The 26,717-nt window shown below is 42.5% G+C and overlaps 1 protein-coding gene and 1 pseudogene across 1 annotated transcript in view; one reads left to right on the top strand and one right to left on the bottom strand.

The window, feature by feature from the left end:
- Nucleotides 1-26,717, top strand: part of LOC147011827 (uncharacterized) — a 226,649-nt gene that overhangs the window by 28,714 nt on the left and 171,218 nt on the right. The gene's annotated exons all lie outside the window — the stretch shown is intronic.
- LOC147011829 (uncharacterized) lies at nucleotides 22,871-24,951 on the bottom strand (annotated as a pseudogene).

Raw genomic sequence — 26,717 nt, 5'->3', positions numbered from 1 at the left:
AAGCACAACTTAATTCTTGCACACACACAACTTAATTAATCCAAACCTTGGGAAAAAACAGCCTTCAAACCCTTGGGAAACAGCTCTTTCCCTTGGGAAAATTCAAACCTTGGGATTAATTAATAATTTGAACAATTAATTCAAATCTTGGGAAAAAAACAGATTTCAAAGCTGATGCCATAGCACCGTGTCCTGTCGTTCGTTGACAGATAAATGGCCGTACTTGGGAACCGCTCGTCCGATTGATATCAAACCTTGAAAAGGCACATCCATGCGGCCCCGGCAATATTCCTGGCAAGTTTCAATCAGGTCGGACCGGCGGTCATCGAGAAACGGCGTTGGCAGACAGACACACACACACACACTCACACACACACACACACACACACACAGACACACACACACACACACACACACACACACACACACACACACACACACACACACACACATACGCACACACACACACACACACACACACACACACACACACACACACACACACACACACACACACACACACACACACACACACACTGCTGGAATTATAGATAGATGCTCAAATGAGTAGTTATGCATGAATGATGTATCCCATTGTCTGTGATTTTTGTAGCAATAAGAAAGATTACATATATATATATATATATATATATATATATATATATATATATATATATATATATATATATATATATATATATATATACATATTCTATGTGTGGATCATTTATAACGTAAGGTGCCTCTTATGTGATTTATACCAGCTATGACTTCAAGTGTGATGTGTGATGTTGACCCCGACAGCCTTACAGACCAATTGTGACGGCGTGACCCTTATTCAATACATAACCCTATTCCTAATGGTTGCGAGCATTGTTTCATACCTGCCTGGGGGAAATTTTGGGAAACTTACAGATGGAAATTTTGTACTTACTTATTTTGTACTTACATATTTTTACAAAATTGGATGTACTTGCATATGGGCAGTGTATAGGCGAATAATCACTGGTCCACACAGCCTGGTGTTTGCTTCGTGGTTGGGGTGGCCGCTTGGGATCCTAGGGTCCTGAGTTCAAGCCCCGTTCGCCGCTGAATTAAATACACCACGAGGTTGACTCAGCCTGTCATCCTTCCGAGGTCGGCAAAATGAGCACCGGTGTACTGGTAAGGGGGACACTGCATCAGCGGCACAGCCGCGTCCCAACCAATGATGAAGCCAGCAGCCACAGGCTGCACTCGATAGAGGGAGACTGGTCCACACACCTACACGAAGTTAAAAGTATTATAACCAGTTATCCGGGTCCATCGTGGCCGACTTCTGGTGACATTCACGATCAGATTTCTCCAAACATCATTATCCTGCACTGCTTTCTGAAGCTTTTGGCAGAAGCAGCTTGGTTGCATCCTTTACCCCATCCATCTGGTACAGATAAGATTTCCTCATCCTCTTCTTCACTCAACTTGACCAAGCATGGCTGACTTCTCCAGACTTTCATTTTCTGCACGCATGATGTGTTCAACCAAAGTATGACAGTTTCTGTTTCAGCATCAGTGCTTCTCGTGCACATGGTTATCTCATTTCCTCAACCACTGATTTGTTTGTTACCTACGCCACCAAAGGTGGGCAGAGATTATTTTCACCCCTTTTTGTCTGTCTCAGTCTGTCTTTTTGTCTGTCTATGAGCAGGATATCTCAAAAAGTTATGGACGGATTAGGACGAAACTTTGTGAACAGCTTGGGTGTGGCACAAGGACTAATTAGTTAGATTTTGGTGAAGATCCGGATCCACATCCGGATGCTGGAGTTTTTTTTCAGCTCGCCTGTTCGAAGAACAGAGAGCTATAGCAATATCCCCGGCGTGAGCGTCAGCGTGAGCGTGAAAATGTTAAAGTTTTTGGTGCAAGTTATTTAGAAGCTTGCCATTCATTAATATGTGTACTAGGATGCTGATATTTGGCATGGAGGTTCCTTTGGGGTATATTATTGATGTAGTGAAGTTGAAATTAAAAAATAATTTCAAATGTTTTAAATTTTTGACCTGTTTTGAACTGAACTTTTTTGTAGCACATCAACGTTAAAGTTTTTGGTGCAAGTTATGTTTTTAGAAGCTTGCCATTCATTTAATATGTATACTAGGATGCTGATATTTGGCATGGAGGTTCCTTTGGGGTATATTATTGATGTTGTGAAGTTGAAATTAAAAAATAATTTTAAATGTTTTAAATTTTTGACCTGTTTTGAACTGAACTTTTTTGTAGCACATCAACGTTAAAGTTTTTGGTGCAAGTTATTTTTTAGAAGCTTGCCATTCATTTAATATGTGTACTAGGATACTGATATTTGGCATGGAGGTTCCTTTGGGGTATATTATTGGTGTAGTGAAGTTGAAATAAAAAAATAATTTCGAATGTTTTAAATTTTTGACCTGTTTTGAACTGAACTTTTTTGTAGCACATCAACGTTAAAGTTTTTGGTGCAAGTTATGTTTTTAGAAGCTTACCATTCATTAATATGTGTACTAGGATACTGATATTTGGCATGGAGGTTCCTTTGGGGTATATTATTGATGTTGTGAAGTTGAAATAAAAAATTAATTTTAAATGTTTTAAATTTTTGACCTGTTTTGAACTGAACTTTTTTGTAGCACATCAACGTTAAAGTTTTTGGTGCAAGTTATTTTTTTAGAAGCTTGCCATTCATTTAATATGTGTACTCGGATGCTGATATTTGGCATGGAGGTTCCTTTGGGGTATACTGTTGGTGTAGTGAAGTTGAGATTAACAAATGATTTTAAAATTTTTAAAAATTTCAACCTAAGATGGTGTCAAAGCCACCCAATGCTCGCCTGTTTATACTAGATGCTTGCCATTCATTTAATATGTGTACTAGTTTACTGATTACAATATACATATACATATATTGCTTTGAAATTATTTGGATCAGACTTCACTGCAATGCTTTATAAAAAAATATTATTGGACTAGTCTTTTTAAAACGATAAATGTATAAACAGGCGAGCATTGGGTGGCTTTGACACCAACTCTGATTAACTTTTCTTACTGATTCGTCACGATTGAGAGTTAGTGCTCAAAAAAGATACACAGTATTGCACAATATCCCAAAACGTTATGGACATATTCAGCCGAAAATTGGTGATGAGATTGGGTGCGACACAAGGACAGATTGGTTCGATTGTGGTGAAGATCCGGATCCTGATGTGAGAATTATTTTAATTTTTCTGTCACTTTTTTCACAATTGAGAGTTAGGGCTGCAAATAATATATAGCACGGTATCTCAAAAAGTTATGGACAGATTATGACAAAACTTGGTGGATAAAGAGTAGGTGACAAGAACAAGCCAATTATATTTTGGTTAAGGTCTGGTTGCAGATCCGGCCCATCAGTGGGATTCTTCTTTCATTTGATCTTGCAGAACTTAGACAATTATAATTGAAGATGTGGAAATGAGAGTCATTTGATTGCAGCATAATTGGCCCCATGTAGTTCTGCAAAGGACCCACTGAAACTGTTCTGCACACAGTCCTGTATGACATGTAGGACTGTCTGATCTTGATGGCCGCAGGTACACACTGAGATCTCAGTTTGTTTCCACTTATACATATGATGAGCAGTTTTTGCATGTCGGGTTCGCAATCGGTTAAGATCACTCCACTGATCTCCTTTTTGGGATCTTGAATTAGTTGGCCATTTCAAACAGAAGCCTTTTCCCATTGCTGCCGCCAAAAGTCCTTATTGTTAGTATTGGCCACCGAGGGTATCGTAATCCAGAAAGGCTTCCGTGGCGTCGGTCGAAGTCCAGGAGGGCTCAGTATCTCTTTGGAGATTGTCAGGTTAGCATTGCATTGTATCTGAAGGTACACTCGGGACGTTCGTGCTTGCCTGCAAATGTCGATGTTAGTTAGCACAGGGAGCCATGGTTGAGGGGTTGACGTCAGTGTGCCAGATACAATTCTCATTGCAAACTTCAGGATAGTGTTAAGGTGCTTAGTGTGTCTGCTCACAGCCCATAAAGGTGCACAGTACTCTGCAGTGGGATACACTAAAGTGAGGGTAGAAGTGCGCAGCCTGCATTTGCCATCTCCCCAGCTCGTGCCGGCAAGCTTACGGATGAGGTTCACTGTCGTCTTCGTTTTCTCACGAGCCATTTTCAGATGGCGGAGATCGAGAGTTGTGGTGTGGTTCATTGTGGACTGACTTACCACAAAAGGAAACATCAGTGGGATACAAAACGTAAACTGTTCAGCCTGGCGGAGGTATGCATTCTACGGAGTGTCATTCTCGTTACTCTCGCCAGAGGAGAGGGTATTGAATTTGGGTCCATTTGTCTGTCTGTTTGTCTTTTTATCTGCACAGAACGTGAGTATTTTTCTCCACAACTGCTTGTCCGATTGATATGAAATTTCAACATAGAAGCAACAACTCGTGTAGAATGTTTTCATGACAATTATGATGTTATAGGTTACGTGGTGTGGCAACCATGTTGATAAACGGGAAAAATTTGGACCTCTGTATCTCTGAAACCACACCAAGGAAAAAATTGAAACTTCGTGCATGGCAAGTACTTCGCATGGGGAATAAGTGAGTTTTTTATGATGTCATAAATGCATACGTAGAACGCTACATCCGATCAGGATGAAAATTTTTGTTGGTCATCTTGGGATAAATTGGTCAACAGAAAAAAAAAATCGATGACATCATCGGTCACGTGGTTCGGCAGGCATATATATATATATATATATATATATATATATATATATATATATATATATATATATATATATTTTTTTTTTTTTTAACCTTCAAAAGTCTTCTTCTCTGAAATTGCTGAACAGATCGAGGCAAAACTTTTCAGGTATGACCACCTATCCATAAGGAACAAAACATTCACACCTCTGACAACATAGGTCATATGGTTTGGCAGCCATATTGGATTTACCCTAAAACCTATAAAATTCTTCTTATCCAGAGCACCTGGACAAATCAAAGGGAAACTTCACAGACACACACAGACACAGACACAGACACAGACACAGACACAGACACAGACACAGACACAGACACAGACACACAGACACACACACACACAGACACACACACAGACACACACACAGACAACACACACAGACACACACAGACACACACAGACACACACACAGACACACAGACACACAGACACACAGACACACACACAGACACACACACACAGACACACACACACAGACACACACACACACAGACACACACACACAGACACACACACACAGACACACACACACACACACACAGACACACACACACACACACACAGACACACACACACACGCGCACACACACACACACACACGTCCCAAAGCCTTGGGGATACCAGTGTGTTTGCGAATAAGTGAGGGTCACATGGTCTCACAGCCATATTAAATTGAGTGAAAATCTTAAATCAAATTATTTCTCTTGAACCACTTCATCGATTGACGTGGAACTTCTTAATTATGATCTCGTAGTGATGGGGAATGTGTTTTAAATTTCAACCTGATCCTACGCATGGTATCGGACCCTCCGCCTCCCAATCCAAAGGCGTCAATCCCCTCCCCATTTCAATCCCAAAGCCTCAACATCCCCCTCCCAACTCTGTGCCATCTTTGTTCTCCTTCCCCTCCAAGCCCAGCTCTGCCCTCCCCTTCTCAACCCCCTCCCACTCATCAATGCAAATGGGCATTTCCACATTGATCATTACATATTTCTTCATTACCTCATCAAAAACAGCGGACTAGTTAAAGCTTTCCTCTCCCCTATCACACGATCACCGACTTCACAGAAACTGTGATCATAACAGCTCTTACATGTTATGGCCCATCACGGTCACCTGTCCAACTCACAATCCTGCGAGATATGTGGAAAGCCTGTGGAGTTGCAACTCTTAAGTGACCAGGAACAGCCTATTTGTCCAAAATAAATAACTCTAAACCAATTATCCTCTTGCTGATGCAAAATATACACATTGTTAGAAGTAAATAATGATGGATTCCTTTCTTTGCCAATCTCACGAGATTCCTGCAACTCCTCGGACAAGATCTTTATAATGACATGGGCTTTATGGTCCCTCATTGAGTTGTTTAAGAGAGAACAATTGGAAGTAATAACAAAGACCTGTGTAACCTCTGCAATAAAAGCCATATTAAAGAATGCCACACAGTTATTTGGGCAGTGGAAAGACAACATATCACTGTCTCGATCACTAAGGCCTATACGTACTGTGATCTTCACAAGGCCCATGATGCCTCCCAGCTCCAACCTTTCAATATTTGATGATCCTTTTAACAGTCACTTTGGTTGTTTTACACTGAAGGGAAAACTTATAGGGAGGGCATGGCTATTGTGACTATCTTCGCATAGCACCAACATGGTTGCCTTATGAATTTTCCGGTTGAAATTGTGGGTGGAGTCGGGCCAACTGTCCAACCAATGGGTGGAATGGAATGTTACACATAGACAGACAAACAAGCTTATATTTATTCTGATAATATTAACACAAGGGCTGGCAGGATAGCCGAGAGGTATGTACACTTACATCTAAGCTGTCCAGCCTGGGTTTGAATCTTGATCCAGGTTTAAAATGTCACCTTGGTGTCTCACAGGAATGAGTGTACACGGAAACTTTTTTTAGGGGGGGCGGTTTGCCGTCTACAGATTTGGCACAATGATGGCGACATTGCCCGAATGTACACTTCACTGGCACGCAGATGTACTCCAGTCGTAGCACAACCAAATATGACCCTTTCGAAATGACGTCATTTCGAAAAGGCCTTTATGCAAGGCGCTGCATGCGCGTTTTTGGGAAACGCCTTCCTCTAACACAAGGCAAGCCATAATAAGCCCGCCATTGCATATGGTGATTCCCTCTATCATCATTTTAAGCAAACTAAAGAATCGAACTGAAGGCGATTTCAAAATGGGTAACTAATAATGGCTCTTAGGCGACAGGAACATCCGACAAACAAACCTCTGAAACCCCTTCAATGAACATCCACTAAGAAGTCCCAAGACATTGCACAGCTTCTCCTGAAGGCCGATGAGAACATGTCTGCCCACGAAGTCCCGAAGATGGCGGAATACCACCTTCCATAGACATAATCCGGTAACACGAACAGCGGATCAGCAAGTCATTGAGAATCCCTCTGATGAGATATTCAGATGTCTCAGGGTTCTGTACGGCTTCTTTGCCATCCCATAACGTGATGGCGATTGTCCAACAATCAGCCATTCGTGTTTCTGCGTATGCATGATTGTGTTGCATGCATTCAAGGACGGAAATACGTCATTTTGAATGTGCTTGGAGCGGGTGAAGCCTTGGGAGTTGGGCAAAGCCGTCGCTTGCCGGATGTACAGGGTGGTGCAGAGCCGACTGACACAATTCAAACTGAAATTGCCGTCAAGAATCAAGATCAAAATCTGTTGTACCGAGTTTTTGATAATTTTGTGGAGCGTCGAAGACAATGCACTGCAACTGGCGGAGGCCACCTCCTGATGATGTTATCTACCATAAATACTGAAATTTGCAAGCTTTGAACATAAACCTCCTGTGTGTCGGTCAGCTCGACACCACCCTGTATGTTATAAACCGGATATTTATCGTATTTTTACTATTATTTCAATTCCAAAAGGATTACGATTGGTAATTGCAAAAATAGTCAAATATATGAGAATTTTTGTAATTTATTTTTTTTTACATCACAGCTAGTCATCATTATGTCATCGTGCGATATTTTATCGTTTCACGATATTTTGTCATCCTGATATTTTTATGTCCGAAATATTAAAGCTCTGCCGCTCTTTCTTTTTGGTGGGGGAGGGAAATATTAACACACCTTCATCCCCACTGTATAGGTATACACATGACCACCCAACATCCCCAGCCATCTGCCCACTCCTGTCGGGAGCGGATGTTTCTCGTTTACAAAATGTGCGAAATGATATTCCCATTATAAGACAATCAGGGAAGGAGGTGATGTATTCTTCCAGTGAATGAAGTGTCAGGGTGTTGTTATCCTCACGCTTTTTGGAAAAAAAACGGAGGACATATTATAATCCGCTCCGTCGGTCTGTCTGTCATGCTATCTCCTCATAAACGGTTGTGCAGAAATTCACCAAACTTGGTAATTATGATCACCACATTGCAGGAAGGTGAGAGACTAGTATCATTTTTGGGGTGAGGTCAAAAGGTCAAATACCCAAAAATGCAATTACGAACACATTTTAAAACTTTTTAAATTAAACTTTATATATAAAATCAATATTGGGGGGGGGGGTATGAAATATGTAACGATTTTTTGGATTTTACCCCCGGTTCATGCCCCACGGGGTAGGAACTTGGGGTCACAGAGGTCAAAACAGAAAATTTCTTGACTCAAAATTTAATATTGGGTCATTCCTGGTGGAACTTTTTGTCACCTTTCAACCTTGCTTTAGGTGTGAAGCATGGGGATTTGTGATGGCCTGCCAGACTTCATTCTGGTTATTTCTATTTTCATGATTCTATCAAGTTTAGCTTTGCATGCCTTTCCTGGACGTTTCAAGCTTGTTCGATGGTGTCTGGCGTTCTGGTGTGGTGCCGGCAGGAGGTGCTGAACCTTGAACTATGCCGTGCTTTGGACGGGGATGCAAAGCTGGCCGACTCGTCTGATTTGAGCATATAAAGGTTAAACATCTCCAAGTATCTTTGAATATAGTAGGCCGTTCTGTTCTGATGCTCTGGCCAGACTCTGTGGGTTTGGCTGTATAATTAGTACTCCCTTGATAAGTGGGCATTCTGGCATTATGGATCACATTGCTTTCACCCATGCCTTATAATTAATTAATGATTAGACCTTCTGATAATTCACACCAATGCATTACATTTTGTAACATCTATTTCTTTTACACGTTTATCTTAAATCGCAGGCAGGTTGTGGCCTCTGATTTAACCACCTTTCCTCTGGTCGAGCTCCCTTTGCTTTCTCAGCCCTCTGACAGTCCTCAACAACTTCAGGATGTACATATTATTCCAACCCCTCCCTGCATAAACGTCTCCAATCCAGGCTGAGATTCCACACACCTTCACTCATTTCGTCCTCACTTTTTCCTTGACGTGAAACCGCCTTCCACAGTCATTTCCAACCCACTTTTTCCTCTGGGACTTCAAGCAGGCACTGCATCATCATATATGATGTTCTTCCCCATCCTTACCCACAATCTTTTCTACCCCCACTAACCTTACGAATCTGACGTTATTATTTCCTTTCATCCCCTCTTTCTCTCTTTTTTTGGGGAAATATAGTCGAGGCTCGTGGAAGAGCGAGTGATTGTCCACTTAATGAATCATGATGCAATAGAAGAAAAGGAACATTAGAGAGAGGGGAAAAACACCAACAAGAGAGTTGAAGGCCAAGATAGAGGCTGACTTGGACAAAAAATTGGCATGGGGAGGCAGGAGAGGATCAAATGAAACTCTCAGGAGGGAAAACTGGAAATTTTGAAGGAGGAGGGATTGGGGTTGGGGGTAACGAGGGTAGAAAAGATAATGATTTTGGATTGAGGACGACCTGAGATGGTGGTGACCAGCTGTCTTGAAAACCTGGAGGGAAGAATGAGATTGAAGAGAATCTGGTAGGTGATTCCACAGGTGGGGAAAAGGAGAAACAAATGAGTGGAGGTGAGCAGCGATTCTGAATTTGGGTAATTTCAACAGAAGGGGTGGACCGTGTGTGCCCGATCCACCCACATGTGTGCCCGAAACGCGTGCGCCCTCCAGAAACCTGGGGGCGGTACAAAGCACGGAAAGAGCAGAGGGTGCAAGACAAGAAAGGAGGCGGTGGAAGACAGAGACACCACCGACCTGTCTGTGATAGTGAAGTGATAGACCTATAAACTCAGTTTCATCATGGGAGATTCCAATGATCTTGAAGACCATGGTTTCCACGGCGTCAAGATGAGCAAGATGTGAGGCAGAGGACCCAGTCTGGAGGAGAGAGCAGAACTCCATCAAGCTGTGGATGAAGGCCTTGTAGGTGGATGCTAGGTGTGCCAACGAAGGACTTTGTATGACGGAGGATGCCCAGTGCGTGGCTGGCTTTGTAGGTGAACTTTGAAATGTGATTTGCCCAAGAAAGATCACGGCTGATGGTGAGACCCAGGAGTTTAAGTGACTGAACTTCCTCAAGAGGATTGTTAAGAAGATAGATGAGATGAGATTGTTTACCAGACAGTCATTTCGAAGAGAGATAGTGAGAGTGTGAGATTTGTCAGAATTGAAAGACATTCCAAGTGTTTGAGCAGCTTGTAATTTTGTCAAGGTCTGAAGAGAGGAAAGAGGCTGCAGCCTGCTTGCCTGAAGGATGAGGGATGTCATAGCAAAGGGTTTGTCCATTCCCTTACTTATTCTGTTGAAGAATTGCCCTGCTGCCCAACTGTCAGTTCATACTCCATTACCTTGCTCTTCCATGAGCATCGATCAAGAGATGGATTATTTATACAGCCACTAATTTGGATTGATGCATCAATTTAATCGATAAGACTTTGCATTGAAGGTTATTTGTATCAATCAGTATGGAGTAAGCCAGATAGCCCTTGCAAGAAAATTGGGGTCAATTGCCATATTAAACCATCAGGCAGAGAGACCTGGGTGTGGACATTCAGGATACTGAACATTGTTACGTGCCGACCTCAGGGCAATGCAGTGAGTGCATCGGTAACCCCTCCGGATGCGTCTCCAGAGGGTGCCACAGCAGTAAAAAAAAAAAAAGAAGATAATGATATGCTCTTTGTGGTGTTTTAAGCGTAAAACCAGCATACGACAGGAGACAGAAGGGTAACTTTACAAGGAATCTTCTTCTTATATAACAATAAATGGCAATTTTGTGTGTGTGTGTGTCATTGCGAGTGTCAGTGTGCGTCTCCTCCCTAACTCCAAAACCATAAAACCTAGCAGCCTGAAACTTTGCATGCAAACTTAGGGAACTCCAATGAGGTGCAAGAGTGAAAATTGGGTGTTTGAGTTAATTAAAACACCCCTTTTGAAGAGAATTAATGGCACTTTTTAATTACATCCTTCATCAGGCAATCCTTAACCACCTCACGCTTTAGGGTCTTAATGCATCTCCTGGGTAACCGAACCGGAGTCTGAAGCCACCATGTTTTTTGGCCTGCTCAACCATGCCTTGATTTGGAACAGGCTGCAACGATTTATTTACGAAAGTTTTTTTTTTCACTTTCCCCACTCATAATATTGAACACCTGTTCATCATAGCTACCAATCTTTGTGTACATCGCTTTTGTATGTACTATAGTTTTAACATTAGGAGTTTGGAGCGATTTCATGCATAATATGATACGATTTTCCACGATCTACTCTCACGGACTAATTAAAGCATATCATCAAAATATTATTTCGGTTTTGAGGATCGGATGTCGTCCGGACTAAATGAGTGTCGAAATCTGGAGTGAAATCTGATAATTTAAGGAAATAACGAGTCTTATAACTAAGCTGATGTACAAGGCTATGTTCGCTCCTCCATATATGCACAAGAAAATGTGAAATTTCCAAAGCATTAAACTTCTCTTTTTCCACTGTTTGGAGAATTCTATCGAGTGAACAAAAGACTTAAGAATGTGCAAAAATTAACCAGCTTCATTGAGCTATATGACTTAATGCATTCAGTGCTTGACCTCACGCCCTACCCCCCAGAGGGACTGCTTATCCATAGCGTTTGCCAGATCTGTGTCTACATTTTTGTAGGTTTCACGAGGTGCTCTTCAGGGAAAGAAAGCAAATCTGGTGAAAAATGGATGTTTTAAAATAAAGATATAATGTTTGCACGGACCGCGGATGATGTACCATGTGACACGTGCACATCCAAGCAGGCAACATGGTGGACTATCTGCATTCTGCAATGTTTATTTCATGGGCGCTTAAACTTTGCAATGACTCCAAGGTTGTTCTACATAAAACAGCAACTCTTTTGTGGATAAAGTCATTATTTTAAGAAATTCATTTTATTTTTTTAACTACTGCTTGTACGGTGAAGACCTGCTTTAAAGTTAAGGGGATTCTATATGGTATGCAGCCACAGCTTGGCCAGCCATTTCTTATCTCCCATTTAGTTGGAGTGCTTCCTAGAGTGCTGAAGCCACTTGCTGAGTGCCCTTCAGTCAATAGCAGTACTGCACTATGTCATTGAGCAAATTGTTCACTCATAGTTGGCAGTTTTGCCGTGCCACGACATTCATAGTGAGTGGTTCATGCTCAATCATCCTGAGCAAGTTGTTGTGATTTTTTTTCCACCCATCACATGTAGCTGTTTATAAAAATCAATGTTTGTGAACATATCCCTGAAATGTCTATATAAATGTAACATTGTTTTTTGATGAAAGCTACTCAAGTTTTTTTGGGTTGTATACAGTACGTAGTGCAGTCAGTAATTACACTGATTCCAATCTGCCGATTCCCGAAAAATTGCCGATATCGGCCATGCACTAGTGTGTGTGTGTGTGTGTGTGTGTGTGTGTGTGTGTGTGTGTGTGTGTGTGTGTGTGTGTGTGTGTGTGTGTGTGTGTGTGTGTGTGTGTGTGTGTGTGTTCTGTGTGTGTGTGTGTGTTGTGTGTTGTTCATGAAGCATAACATATTCTCTCTGTTAACTTCCCGACCCCCATATATATATTTTTCCCTCTCTCCTCTCTCCTCTCTCTTCTCTCTTTCTCCCATCCTTGCTCTACCTCCTCCCAATACAGTAAAGTGCAGCACCCTCCTCCCACATCTCTCTCTCTCTCTCTCTCTCTCTCTCTCTCTCTCTCTCTCTCTCTCTCTCTCTCTCTCTCTCTTTCTCTCTCTCCCTCTCTCTCTCTGTTTGTTTCTATATCTGGACGGTGTTTGTGTCTGGGCGGGGTTTGTCTCCGGATGTGTCCAAATGGTATTTATCTCCAAACATGTCTGAATGGGAGTTTTCTCCGGATGCATCCGGGTGGTGTTTATGTCCTGATGGGAGTTTGTTTCCAGACGTGTCTAAGTGGAGTTTGTCTCCGGACAGCATGGCTCCGGATGCGTCCAGGCAGTGGTGTTTGTCTCCGGACACGTCCGGGCGGTGTTTATGTCCTGACAGGAGTTTATCTCCAGACGTGTCTGGATGGAAGTTTGTTTCTGGCCAGCTGGACTCTGGACGCATCCAGGTGGTGTTTGGCTTTGAACGTGTCTGGGCAGTATTTATGTCTGGATGGGAGTTTGTCTCTGGCCATGTCCGGATGGGACTTTTTCGCTGGACAGCTTGGCTCTGGATGCATCCAGGCGGTGTTTGTCTCCAAACATGTCTGGGTGGTGTTTATGTCCGGATGGATGTTTGTCTCCATATTTGTCCAAGGTGGTATTTGTCTCCGGATGTGTCTGGGTGGTGTTTGTCTCTGGCTGTATCCAGGGGGTGTTTGGCTCTGGGAAGCTTAGCTCTGGACGCGTTCATCGGTATTTATGTCCGGATGGGAGTTTGTCTCCAGACCTGTCTGGACAGGAGTTTGTCCTCAGATGTGTCCAAGCAGTGTTGATGTCCAGATGGCTTGGCTTCAGATGCATATGTCGGGTTTTGTCTCCGGACCTGTCCGGGCAGTGTTTGTCTCTAGGCCATGTTTATCATATGACTGGGATAAAATAGATTTCAGACATTTTCTTTTTTTCCATCTTCACTGTTATTCTTTGCAGAATCATTTTGATGAGACAGTATGAATCATAATTTATATTCCATCATACGTCTGCCTTCCCTTCCTCTCACGTCATACTGTCTTCCCTCCCCCCCCACCCCTCCTCGCTCTCCCACCCCTACTCATTCCCCCTCCCTCCACTCTCCTTTCCCATCCACCTGTTCGCTCTCCCCACACTCTCTCTCTCTCTCTTCCCCCCTTTTTTCTCTCTCCCCCCCCAATTTTGTATTTCTGACAGCAAAGCAACAGGTGGTATTTGCTGCCAGTATTTAAGACAAAGTTTGTGAGTTTGTGTGTGTGTGTGTGTGTGTGTTTGTCTGTAACAATCCTTCCCAATGATTGGTTGGACAGCTGCCCTGACTCCACCCACAATTGTAACTTTGATGTGTATTGCGTATTTGTTAAGATGTTTCACGAAGAATCTAATTAATTTATGATCATTTATTAACACAATTAGGTGACTCGTAATCACTTATTATGACCGACCTTAATAAACCGTGAGCTGTCGGACATCCACTTCCTGTTTAGATCGCGCTTTCCATGAATGGAGGTAATGGTATGAAGATCTAAATATTCCACTATTTCAATGAGGTAATGAGAAAAAAAAATGTAATGATGACAGAACAATTTGCCCATTTGCTTTGAAGATCAGGAATAAAGGGAGAGGAGGGTGTCATGTGTGGTTGAGGACTTTGGGTGGTGAGGTGGTTTGAAGACAGATTTCAGTCTTACGGCTGCCATGTTGGTACTTCATGCCATGTGAAGGCAAAGATGCCTCAGAGCTGTCGTGTTCACAATCACTATTCACTTCCTATGTTTGTGTTCCCTTCTTTGTAAAACTACCAAAGCGTCGGTTAAAAAGGATTTTGAGCTGATCGGTGTTACGGCCTTGTGACGATGAATCGACTTCAGCAAAATGAGTCATTTATGCCACGGAATAATTGTTTTATTTGCGTAAGCCTACTAGTAAGCTCCTATAATGTTGTTACAAATAATTCAGAGACATGAATATGAAAAATATTCAATTCAGGTTCGAGAGAAAAGATCATTCGATAACGCAACCCTTCCTTTCCAGTCCTTGTAGCAACTGCCGAATGTATCCTGATCGGGACACAAACTGTACCACCATCGAATGTAGAGCAGTAGGCAAGTGGCTTAAGCACTCAGGCAAGCACTCAAATTAATTGGTTGGCAAGCGATAGTGATGTCCAAACTATGTCCGAATTAGACAAGTGAACTTTTTTTCACAGTCGGAACTGCTGCAAAGTTCAATTCTGGAGCTGAAATTTGTAATTTGGCTTACTTTAAGAGGCTCTTGAGGTTATATCATGGGCAGAAATGAAATAAAGCCACAAATGCTGGCATCTCCGGGCGTTTATAACCATTGTCACATAAATATGTGACATATTTCCCATTTCCAGTCAGCTGGTACTTATTTTCCGAATCTCAGAAGGATGACGAGCTGAGTCAACCCATCTGGTGTTGTTTAACAGCACAACAGAGGCTTGAACTGGTCAGGTCAGGTATGGGAGCATGCGTCAGAGCAGCGCAACGCTGCATCCACTTTCTGCCGGTACTCCAGGGGCCTCCGTCCGGCCCTCCCCCAGGCAGATCCCTTTTCAGAGTCCAAGTCTCACATCCATAGAGCAAGACTGGAAGCACCGAAGACCTGAAGACTCGGAATTTCGTCCTCCCACACAGGTACCGTCAGTGCCACACCCCATGATCCAGTGAATCCATGACTCCCCAGTCCCGACCCAGACGTCTGTTGACCTCTGACTCACAGCCAATAGAGACATAAATATCACTGCTAAGGTAAGTGAATATCTCCATAACCTCAACATCTTCACCACAAACAGGCAAAGACAGGACAGCAGCATCCAAGATGTCATTGAATGCCTGAATCTTAGTTTTAACCCAGGAAACCCTTCATTGGAAACCCGTAATCCCAGCAACTCCGGCTACTCATTCAGCACCTCGAGGACCCCCCAAAGGATATCTAAAGTCTCTGCAAAGATGACTGCATCATCTGCGAAATTAAGGTCAGAGATCTTGACATTCCCAAATGATGCACCACAGCTTGATCTCTCTGACATCCTCCACAGAATCCAATCCATACAAGTGCTGAAAAGTGTGGGGGCCAGAACACACCCCTGACAAACTCCAGTAACAACTGGAAATAAGTCAGAGATGGTACCACCACATCTGACAGCACTCTCAGTACCAGAGTATAGTTCAGATATGATTGATCAGTTTTGGTGGCACCCCACAAAGACCAAGAATCCTCCAGAGGGCATCCCGTTTCACTGAGTTGAACGCTTTACAGAGATCAACACGGGCAGGCTGTATGCAGCCCCTGCCAAACCTCTCATCTGCATTCGGTGAGGACCCGGAGAGCAGGATACGGTCAATTGTTGACCTCTTTGGTGTAAAGCGTGACTGCTCTGGACGCTGGTAATCAAGCAGATGATGGCGAACCCTATCAATAATTATCCGAGAAAAGATCTTGCCCGGCACTGAGAGCAGCATCACCCCTCAGTAGTTGTTGCATTCTTGGCGATCACCCTTCCCTTTCCAGAGAGGGAGAGCAAGGCCCCTCTTCCAGTCAGTTGGGATGATGCCTGTGTTCCAGGCAGAGCACAGAACTGCATGCAATGACATGGGTACAGCATTTCCACCAGCCTTGAGAAATTCAGCATGGATACCACAGATCCCTGGATCTTTACCCCGTTTCAACCGGTTCACCGCAGCCTGTTTCCACAAAAGAAGGTAGACCACAGTTGATTGGAGGGTCAGCAACAGTGATTGTCACACCCCTGACGTCCAACTTGCCAGCTGGTGGATCAGCCTGGTACAACGGCTCAAAGTTACCGGCCCAGCGGGCCTTCACTTCGGATTCCTCTATCAGGAGCCTACCACCCTCTGTTCTAACTGCAGTACACCTAGGGATGGGCTTGGATGAACGCAATGCGTGACTTCCCCTGTTAGCAGGACGAGAATCACTTGACCACAGGTTATGCTCTACCCCCTCAGATTCCTCGCACATACGCCTCCTTGTCCACCCTTAGCGCACATACAGTTTTCCGCCTCAGCTCCCTGAACAGCTCAGCTCTGCCATTCAGCCTAGTCCTGCTACTCTGGTGAATGGTATTCAGTGTCCCTTGAGAAACAAAATTCTTCTTGAACAAAATATATACGGTGTATAATGACAGCTTCGATTGCTGCCAAGATTAAAAAAAAAAATAAAATGCGGGCGATGTATAAGCACAGACTGCCGGCTTAAAAGCTCGATGCCTCGAGAAAAAATGAACAATTTGGGTTATGTGATGAAGCCAAAACATGGCTATTGTTCATGTGCACATATATTACATCGTGTTTATATAGCTTGGATAGATTCCAATTCCACTGGGCCATGAAGGAATCGTACCATTGGCCGGAAAGCTTGAAGCTTGGGGCCTACACAAATTGTGTGCCGAAGAATGCTGGTGACACCGTTGGGCTGCAACCTTTCAACATTTGATGATGCTTATAGTCACTTTTGGCCTTTTTCATACTGCAGAGAAAACTTATAGGGAAGTCATGGAGATTGTGAATATAACACTTCTGTTTGGAACCATTTTACTTCACGTCTCATGGAGGCCATTATTTCATTACAATAGGGAAGAATTTTTTTTTGCTTTTTCCGAAAAAGTTCTGATTTGACTCCAGGTTTTCAACATAATTATTTCAGCCATAAGTTCCTCTCATCAAATATGGAATCAGATTTCGAATATCAGCTTTTACAGCCTTAGAAGGATGTCACGATTAGCTATCTTAACACGGATTATACACCTTAACACAGATTTAGCCCAAGGCGGAAACACCCTTTGCGGTGTGTGTGTGTGTGTGTGTGTGTGTGTGTGTGTGTGTGTGTGTGTATGTGTGTGTGTGTGTGTGTGTGTGTGTGTGTGTGTGTGTGTGTGTGTGTGTGTGTGTGTGTGTGTGTGTGTGTGTGTGTGTGTGTGTGTGTGTGTGTGTGTGTGTGTGTGTGTGTGTGTGTGTGTGTGTGTGTGTGTGTGTGGGGGGGGGTGAAGTCACTACCACTTCCATCGTGTGACCCTTAGTTCTCCTGTCAAGTTCGGTTGAGATTGGATAAGTAACGGCCAAATGTATCACAGACAGACAGAAAAACAAATACCAAATTGCATATTTTAAGATAATGATGATAAATTGATCCAATAATGTGATGGCGATGTTGATGATGGTGACAATAAAGATGAGTTGATGGAGATGATCTTTGAGGGGGTTATTGTGTTAAGGGCCCATGTTAATTAATTAGGCAAATAAATCCACATTTTCTCAATAAATTAATTGCGATAGAGTTAATCCATGAAAGGGAAATCCACGAATGGCAAGGCCCTTCTGTACTTCAATTAAAATAAAATAATGATTTTAAACATCGTTTTTAAAAATCGGAAGTTTAGCACGATGGAGTCTAAAGACATTATCACAAGACCTGATCAAACAATCAGCCAAATATTCCCTGTTTAACCTGATGGAAAAAAAAAAACCTTCTCAGCATGTTCCACAAAATCATCCCTTAATGAACAAATTCTTGCAAATCTAAGTATCTGAGATGAAAAGACATTGTAACCCATTTGAATTGGTACATTGCAACCTGGAAAGGTGTACAAGACAACCGGGAAACTGAAATCATCAACTTTATGATATACACTTGTACTAAAACCACTCTGTCCGACTCTAACCAAAACATCCACATATGGAGCAACTGTATATGGAGCAATATTCCCACTCCTGTTTACAATCAGCCTATCTGGATAAATCTTGTGAAGCTGCCAATCAAAAAATTTATAGTTAACCACACAAATATCATCGACATAACGACACGTATGAAATAATATTTTGGCTAATCCTCATTTCTTCTCCTTCATCAGTTTCTGCTTGAATGAAAATTCACACAGAAAATAAGAAAAATGTCCGCTAGTAGGGGGCTGCATTTCCCACCCATGGGAATGACCTTAACCTGTTAAAACATTATCTCACTAAAAGACACAAAAATATAAAATAAAATAAAATTAACAGCATCCTTAAACTTCTGCTTCTCAAAACAATGAAAACTTCAGTATTTATTTTTAGAAAAGAATGCTCGATCTAACCTGACACATAAAAACTTATTAAAAGAGTTAAAAACCTTGTCAATCACTTTGAAGAGTGAATCCCTCACTAAAACTAAATCCAAATTCAACTGACTTGATATTGAGTCATCTAATTCTATCTAAGAACTCTAAAGAAGAATAAATGCTCCAGAAAGTGTTATTACTAGAATTATTCTCAATTGCTGAACAATATTTCCTGAACTTTTCTCAAACAACTTGTAAGCCCGAGTTAACTATAACTGATAACTGTTTGGTGGAACACTGCCTCAGTAGGATGACAGGCTGAGTCAACCCCAGCTGGTATTAATTCAACAGCCGAGCAGGATTTGAACCTAGACCCGAGGATCCCAAGCCTATCACCCTAACCATTAAGCCAACACCAGGCATCGTGCACCATACCTCAGATGAATGTTCAGCTGGGAGTCAATGGCATTATTTAGTCAACGTTAAATATCTCAGTGTCTTTCGTGAAGAGTCGGCGAATTATCGCTGGAACCCTGAACAAATTAGACGTTATTGCCCAAATCAACTCCATTCGAATGTTAGACCTCTCTGGGTGCAGGCTCATGAAAGACTCAAAACAAAATTTTCCCTGACTGACCCCACAAAAAGGTGTGAATAGTTAATTGGGGCCATAAAATATGTAGTAGTCAAATTAGTAGTAGTAGTGCTTTTGTTAGAGTTGCCACAGTTCTATTTAATGTTGCTCACTTTCCTCATTGGTGCTAGTTAGTCCATGTTCAGGGTTCCAGGAGGCAAGGTGGAGCATTTTAAAAGTTAAAGCAGACCAAGACAGAAGAGGTAAAAGATCACGAAAAAAATAAAATAATACATTTATACAAACAAGAAAAAGAGCAATCAGAGATTGCAAACCCTCACCAGGACTTATTGTAAGTGGTGTATTTTTATAGGTTTTAGGGTAAATAGAATATGACTGCCAAACGATGTGACCTATGATATAATATGTGTGACCCTTTTGTTCCTCATGGATAGATGGTGATATGTTTAAAGTTTCGCCTCAATCTTTTCAGCCATTTCAGAGAAGAAGATTTTTTGAAGGTTTAAATCTTTAAAAAAAAAAAAAACAATATGGCTGCCAAATCACGTCGATGATGTCAACAAAAAAATTTTGTGGACCATTTTATCCATCGATGACCCTCAATTTTTTTTATACTGATCGGATGTAGTGGTCTACAAATGCAATTATGACGTCATAATGAAGGCACCTATGACGTCATAAAAATACCCCACATTCCCCCATGAAGAATGCTTGCTATGTGCCACTTGTACACCCATGGCTTGGGGAACACTTGAGTGAAGGTTCCCCTCGATTTGACATGCCATTCTGGAGAAGATATTTATAGGTTTTAGGGTAAATGCAATATGGCTGCCAAACCATGTGACCAATAACATCATATTTGTGAACCTTTTGTTCCTCATGGAACAAAATGGAACAGGCAGGCAGTCATACGTATAAAGTTTCACCTCAATCTGTTCAGCCACTTCAGAGGAGAAGATTTTTAAAGGTAAAAAAAAATAAAACAACAACAATATGGCTGCCAAATCATGTGACCGATGATGTCATAATATATTTTTTTTCTATGGACTATTTTATCCCGAGATGACCCTCAAAAATTTTCATACTGATTGGATGTGGCATTCTACATATGCAATTATGACGTCATAACGAGGGCACCTATGACGCCATTAAAAATCACACTCATTCACCATGAGGAGTACTTGCCACGTACTGAGTTTCAATTTTTTCCTTGATGCGGTTTCAGAGATGCGGTCCAAAATTTTTCCCGTTTTTCCAATATGGCTGCCACACCACGTAACCCATGACGTCATAATTATCATTACAACATTCTACATGAGTAGTCGCACCGATGGTGAAAATTTTGTCTCAATCCGATAAGCATTTGTGGAGAAAAACACAAAAGTTCTTTGCGGATGAACAGACAGACAGACAAACAAACAAATAAACCAATGTCACCCGCAGGGTGACCCGTATCTTGCCAAAAGGTGACCACGTGTGACTTCTTTAAGGTCACACTGAGGTGAATAGAGCTGCTATCCACCAGGAGCGACTCCTTGAGGAATATCTGCCGACGAGAGATTCCGATGAGAATCGTTCTACAGAGTAACCATGAAAAATATGCGTTTTCCTCATAACGTCACCAAATGACGTCATAATGTCTCAAGCTTGACATATCTCCAAAGCACTCATCGAGGTGTTTAATTTGAGGTACTACACGATATGGTTCCTAAAACTTGAAAATTTGACCTTGGGGTCAAATATGTTTGACCTGAGGCGCTAACCATGAAGGTCAAGGCCAATCACCACCAAAAATTAATCAGCTGAGCGCCAGACCATGAACTATATTCCCATGAAGTTTGAAGACGATCCGATCAAAATTACTCAAAAAATAAGGGTTTCGTCGATTCCCCTGATTTGCGACAAAGTGACCTTGACCTTTGACCTTGACCTTCAAAATTTTATGCGCTGAAAGGGACCTCTATAGGCCTCTGATATGCGAAGTTACAAAAATTTCCAATGATAACTGTGCTCTGCAGAATTTTATATACGTGATTACAGACAAACAAAAAAATAAAATAAAAAAAAACATACAAGCTGACTAACATATCTTGCAAAAACTTCGTTTTGGCAAGATAACGAACCCAAATGCAATACCCTCTCCAAATCCTTCGGCGAGGGTAACTAGAAGGGCACTCGGGAGAGCGCATACCGCTGCCATGAAATGCCTGATCCACGAGCACATATCGGGCCCATTACATTTTTGAAATATCATGCAAAACAGTACGATATCGTTTTTGGCCTCATCAATGGTGAAAAATAATTTTTCAAGTTAAGTTAATCTCGTATCCAGATCCGGATTCAGATCTTCACCAAAACGAATCATTTCATCCTTGCTACACGCCCAACCAGTCTGCCAAGTTTCATTCGAATCTGTCAACAACTTTTTGAGCTATCATGCTAAATATTAGTTTATCCCGATCGCTCAATGTTGAAGAATCACTTAAATTCTCAGAGTCTTCACCAAAATCTGAACAGTCGTCCTTTTCACACACCCAAACCCGTCCACAAAATTTCATCCAGATCCATCAACAACTTTTTGAGATATTATGCACACAAACAAACAAACAAACAAACAGACAGAAAGGGGTGACAACATAACCTCCTCCTTCACCTTCATTGGTCGAGGTAATAAGAGCAAAGTACTTTGTTGGGAAATACTACAAAGTGCATCATTTATGGTCCAAGATTCCTTAAACTTTTGAACAGTGTTACAATATTCTTCTGCCTTATACTCTCCAACAATACATGAGCGTATTGAGGTCTTCAGCCCTACAAAACTGTGATCCACCACATTTCTCTCCATTTTTGTCTTCTTGTTTTTATATCTTGCCATTTTTGCACAGGTTAAAATAAAGTTAACAAGGAAATCTCATGACTTGCTTTGTGTAGCAGTAGTTGTAGTCGTAGTAGAAGAAGTATTAGTTGTGCTTTTGTTGGAAAGGCTTTAGAGGCTTGCACTCAGGGTACAGGAAAGCAGAGGCAGACATAAGTTTCCTGTTTAATAGTTAAGGAATTTTAGAAAATTTTCTAACCATCTGTGAAAAAATTGCTTACCAATAGCTTTCTTCACCAATGTGTTCATATAGGTGTCTACTCACACCTCTCAATTTATTCCAACCCAAAATTCCACGGGGAAAATTCTGGGGAGCCTATCAAAGTTGGGGTACATTAGGAAGGCCTGGACGGAAAAAATTGAAAAATAAAAATTTGCCAATATTAGCTTGTGGGATGTCCTACTGGGGGTTTTGGGGGGGGGGGCTGAATCGATTCCAACCATTAGTTTTCAGTAAAAAACACTCCCTGGTCATGACAAAATTATTTTATTAAAATATTACAAACAGAAATGTATCTCAATTGAAACCTTGGTGAGTCAGGTCTCTAGTTCATCCTACTCATCCAACTCCCCGGCATCTCCCTCACATTTCTCGTCATCCGGCTGGTTGATTTTCTGGCAAGAGTTACCATGACAGTTGCCGCAAGCAGAAATACACTTGACTCCTTGCTTTTTATAGCAGTACCTGAGTGTGCTACAGTCCCCCTCACAGTTGCAGCTGACAAACTTCAGAAGATAGTCCGGTGCGATGGGGTCTGTTGAAGGGACCGGCGCATAACGTTACTCACCGAGTTTCCATCCGTAGTCCAGGACATCCAATAATGGACTTAGTAGCACCAGCCAATCTCTGGTCTGGGGATAAGCCCGGAGAGAGTGCTGTGCTGCAGCTCCTGCTGTCGGGGGCAGTTTCTCAGGTTTGATGCTCCCAGCAGCGGCCCACTTGCTGAAGATGTCAAATCTCAAGTCCCCCCAAGTCTTTAGGTGGTTTCCCGTGGAACATGAGCTTGAATAGTTCACAGCCGGCTTTGATGATGTCATCTTTCTTGGCTTGGATGTCCAGAAACACGTCCATGACCCTCTCCGCTTTATCAGTTTTGCAGAGCTTGGTTAGCAAAGTTGATTTGCTAAACCCAGAAATCGCAGACACTGTATCACAGCCGGAGAAGCTGTGCAAGAAGATCAGATACTTCCGGTATCTCTCTGGGATGGCCTCCCGGATCTTTTCGACTTCGTAAGATGTTTCTTTGGCTGTTGTGAGGAAGATTGGGTGGTCTGCAGCATGATGAATCAGCATAACCATGACGTCTGTGTCCTCAGCCCTCACCTCAGCAAGGGACTCTCTTGCCTCATCTGGAGCTGCCCGGACCATAGAGGTGTCCGCATCATCGGGGCATTGCTGTACACTGATCCCATTTCTACCGAATATCTCAGCAAGTAGCAGAATGAGCTGGGCCTTGTTGCTCTTGTTGTCATGGAACTTTTCTCTTGGAACGATGCTTTTGATGTCTGGGTGAATCAGAATGTCACAGCATGGGTTATTTGTTCATCTCAGGTGATCATGGTCCTTGGTGGAGCTGCGGTATCCGTCAAAGACCACAGTGATCCGGGGCACTGGCTCCCCATGGACTTCACAAACCGGAGGTCGCTCGCGGCGATGTCCTTCCAGGTGTGGTTAGCCTCCCACCTGACATTGTGCAGGAGCCACCCACCATCAATCACAAGGCTTCTGCAGGGGGGTTGTTCAATGGGTTCCACAAATGTCTTCAGGACCCTTGCTCGGCCAGCCTTGTCTGGCTTTCGCAACTTCTGGTTTTTGTCAAATAGAGATACTGGCGTTGGCGTCAACTCAAATCGCAGGGCTTGTTTGGTCTTGACTTTGCGCTCACTGATCATGATGAGGCGGTTGAAGAGCTTGAGTGAGTCAATAACCAACTTCTTCCCATTGACTTTGGGTCCACTTCTGAGGCTCACTAACGATTTTACCTTGTGCTTAGTTTCCATTGTATCCAGAACAGTTTGTCCTTCCATCTTGGCCTGTATGGCTCTGCCAACATCCTCTGCCTGATCAGCATTGACTGGCTCCCCTGGAGTGCTGCTGAACCCCGTGGAGAAGGATACCAGGGTCTTCCTGTCCCGTGTTGCATCGAAGGGGTTGACCTCCTCCAACCATCCAACGATGGCGTTGACAGCATCTTCTTCTTTCTTCATCTGGGCTCTTTTGACGTCTGTGTGGACAGGTACCCCACGTTTATTCATGCCTCCTTCCAGCTCCTGGTGAATGAACAAGAAGTGGTTTAGCGTCTGAACCCAAGACTTATGAGCAGATTTGTTCCGGAAGCGTCCTCTGTTTAGACCGCCTGAGGATTTGGCCTCGCACATGAGTGTGGTTTCTATTGTGATGTCGGTCCATGTGCCTGACCACTCATGGTCTGAGAACCTGACTGCATGGTTGCCGTACACGGTGAATTTGGTTAGAGTTTCCTGGAACACCGGACTGTCCTGTCGCTGTTGCATCAGCTGTACGTACAGCCTTGCTCCCTTCGCGTACTGATGGTGGCCCGCTGCTGCAAAGGTGTTGAGCATTGCAGTGATGCAGCTGAGGTGACCTGTGTGATCCGGGATACGCTCACACCTAACGAATACCTTGATAAGGTCGATTCTGCCATGGTACCAGACCCAGAGTGCAGGTGTTCTTCCTCCCTCAGCCAAGGTCTTCAACCTCTCTGCCATCATCTCCTTGAACACAGTGACTATCCTTGGCGCGTACGTTGCACCTGTTAAAGATTAAAAGTTTGAAATTGAGATTAATTATATAATATTAAAAAATACAAGTCCTCATTATATAAAAAAGTCCTCATTTAGTCTCCTGATTAGTGCGCAACGTCCACGCGCTCAGAATATGATAACATCTGTGGGTGGCCGATTCGGGTGACTTTTGACAGCTTCTGCATCTCAGTTCCAGGACCATCACAGATGAAACACCTCAAGCCATGGCCAGATGCAGTCATTACATCCTCTTCCATACTGTCCTAAAAGACAAGAGAATTTGGCAAAATACTTCTCTCTTTGACGACACAAACGTGTGTCATGTATTTTGGCACACAACAGACAGAATGAGTCAATACAGTGATGTGTGTAAACAACCACACTAATAGATCTGTGTAACAACAATAATGAGTCAAACTTACGTTGAATTATGTGTAATTTATAGAGTGAGTCCACGACAAGGTAATCTTAAAACTAAATTTTTGTCAATCAACACAGACAAAGTGCTTACATTGGGCCATGTACTCGATCTTGCAGCCATGATAAAATCTCTTATGCAAGCTAGCAACACCTATTAGCATAGGTTGTTCAGATGTTCATTTTTCATCAAAAACCGTGGGATAAAACTGATGTAAGTTTAAATTCGCAGTCATCTAAACTTTAGACAGCAGAAGAAAAATACTTAACATCCCAAAAAGTAACTTTCATACTGTAACCTCAAAATCGTTTTTTATTGAAACTTCTGCCAAGGTGAAATGCTCCCGCTCCATTTCCACAGGCAGAGAGAGAATCCTACTGAGCATGTGCAGAGTAAGTGTCATCACTCTCATGTTGCAGTGTTTTGTACAATGTTTTTTTGGAGTGGGTTTAGCTCAAATTGAATGATTGTAATAACTTCAACACCCAAAAAATACCCAAAAAATACTTCAATACTTCAACACCCAAAAAAATACGTACAAATAAAAATACCAATATTTTATGGCCAGGGAGTGGTTTTTACTGAAAACTAATGGTTGGAATCGATGCAGCACCCCCAAAAACCCCTAGTTAGACATCCCACAAACTAATATTGGCAAATTTTTATTTTTCAATTTTTTCGCCCAGGCCCTCTGGGGGTACCCCAAAGTCGGGTACCCCAACTTTGATTGGCTCCCCAGAATTTTCCCTGTGGAATTGGGTTGGAATAAATTGAGAGGCGTTAGTAAACACCGATATGAACACATTGGTGAAGAAAGCTATTGGTAAGCAATCTTTTCACAGATGGTTAGAAAATTTTCTAAAATTCCCTAACTATTATGTCGCTCGGCTTCCTCATCTCTGCATGTCCATGGATGTATCTGTGGAAGACAAGGTAGAGCATTTTAAAGAGCAAGCACTACGAAGACAGATAAGGAGGGAAAGAGACTAAAAGAGAGATCTGGGAAGAAATAAGTTGAAAGTGAGTTATAGAAATGGAGCACTAGAAGGAGAGAACTAGATATCAAGAACTAGGAAGAGAGCACGAGAAAGAAAGCACTAGAAAGAGAGCACTAGAGAGAGCACTAGAGAGGGAGAGAGATAGAGGGGGGGGAGAGAGAGAGAGAGAGAGAGAGAGAGAGAGAGAGAGAGAGAGAGAGAGAGAGAGAG

This window comes from Eptatretus burgeri, chromosome 15, assembly GCF_056783735.1.
Source record: "Eptatretus burgeri isolate ZD-2024b chromosome 15, Ebu_testis_v1, whole genome shotgun sequence".
NCBI lineage: Eukaryota > Metazoa > Chordata > Myxini > Myxiniformes > Myxinidae > Eptatretus > Eptatretus burgeri.
Note: the sequence above shows the minus strand (reverse complement) of the source record. Positions and strands in the feature narration are given on the sequence as shown.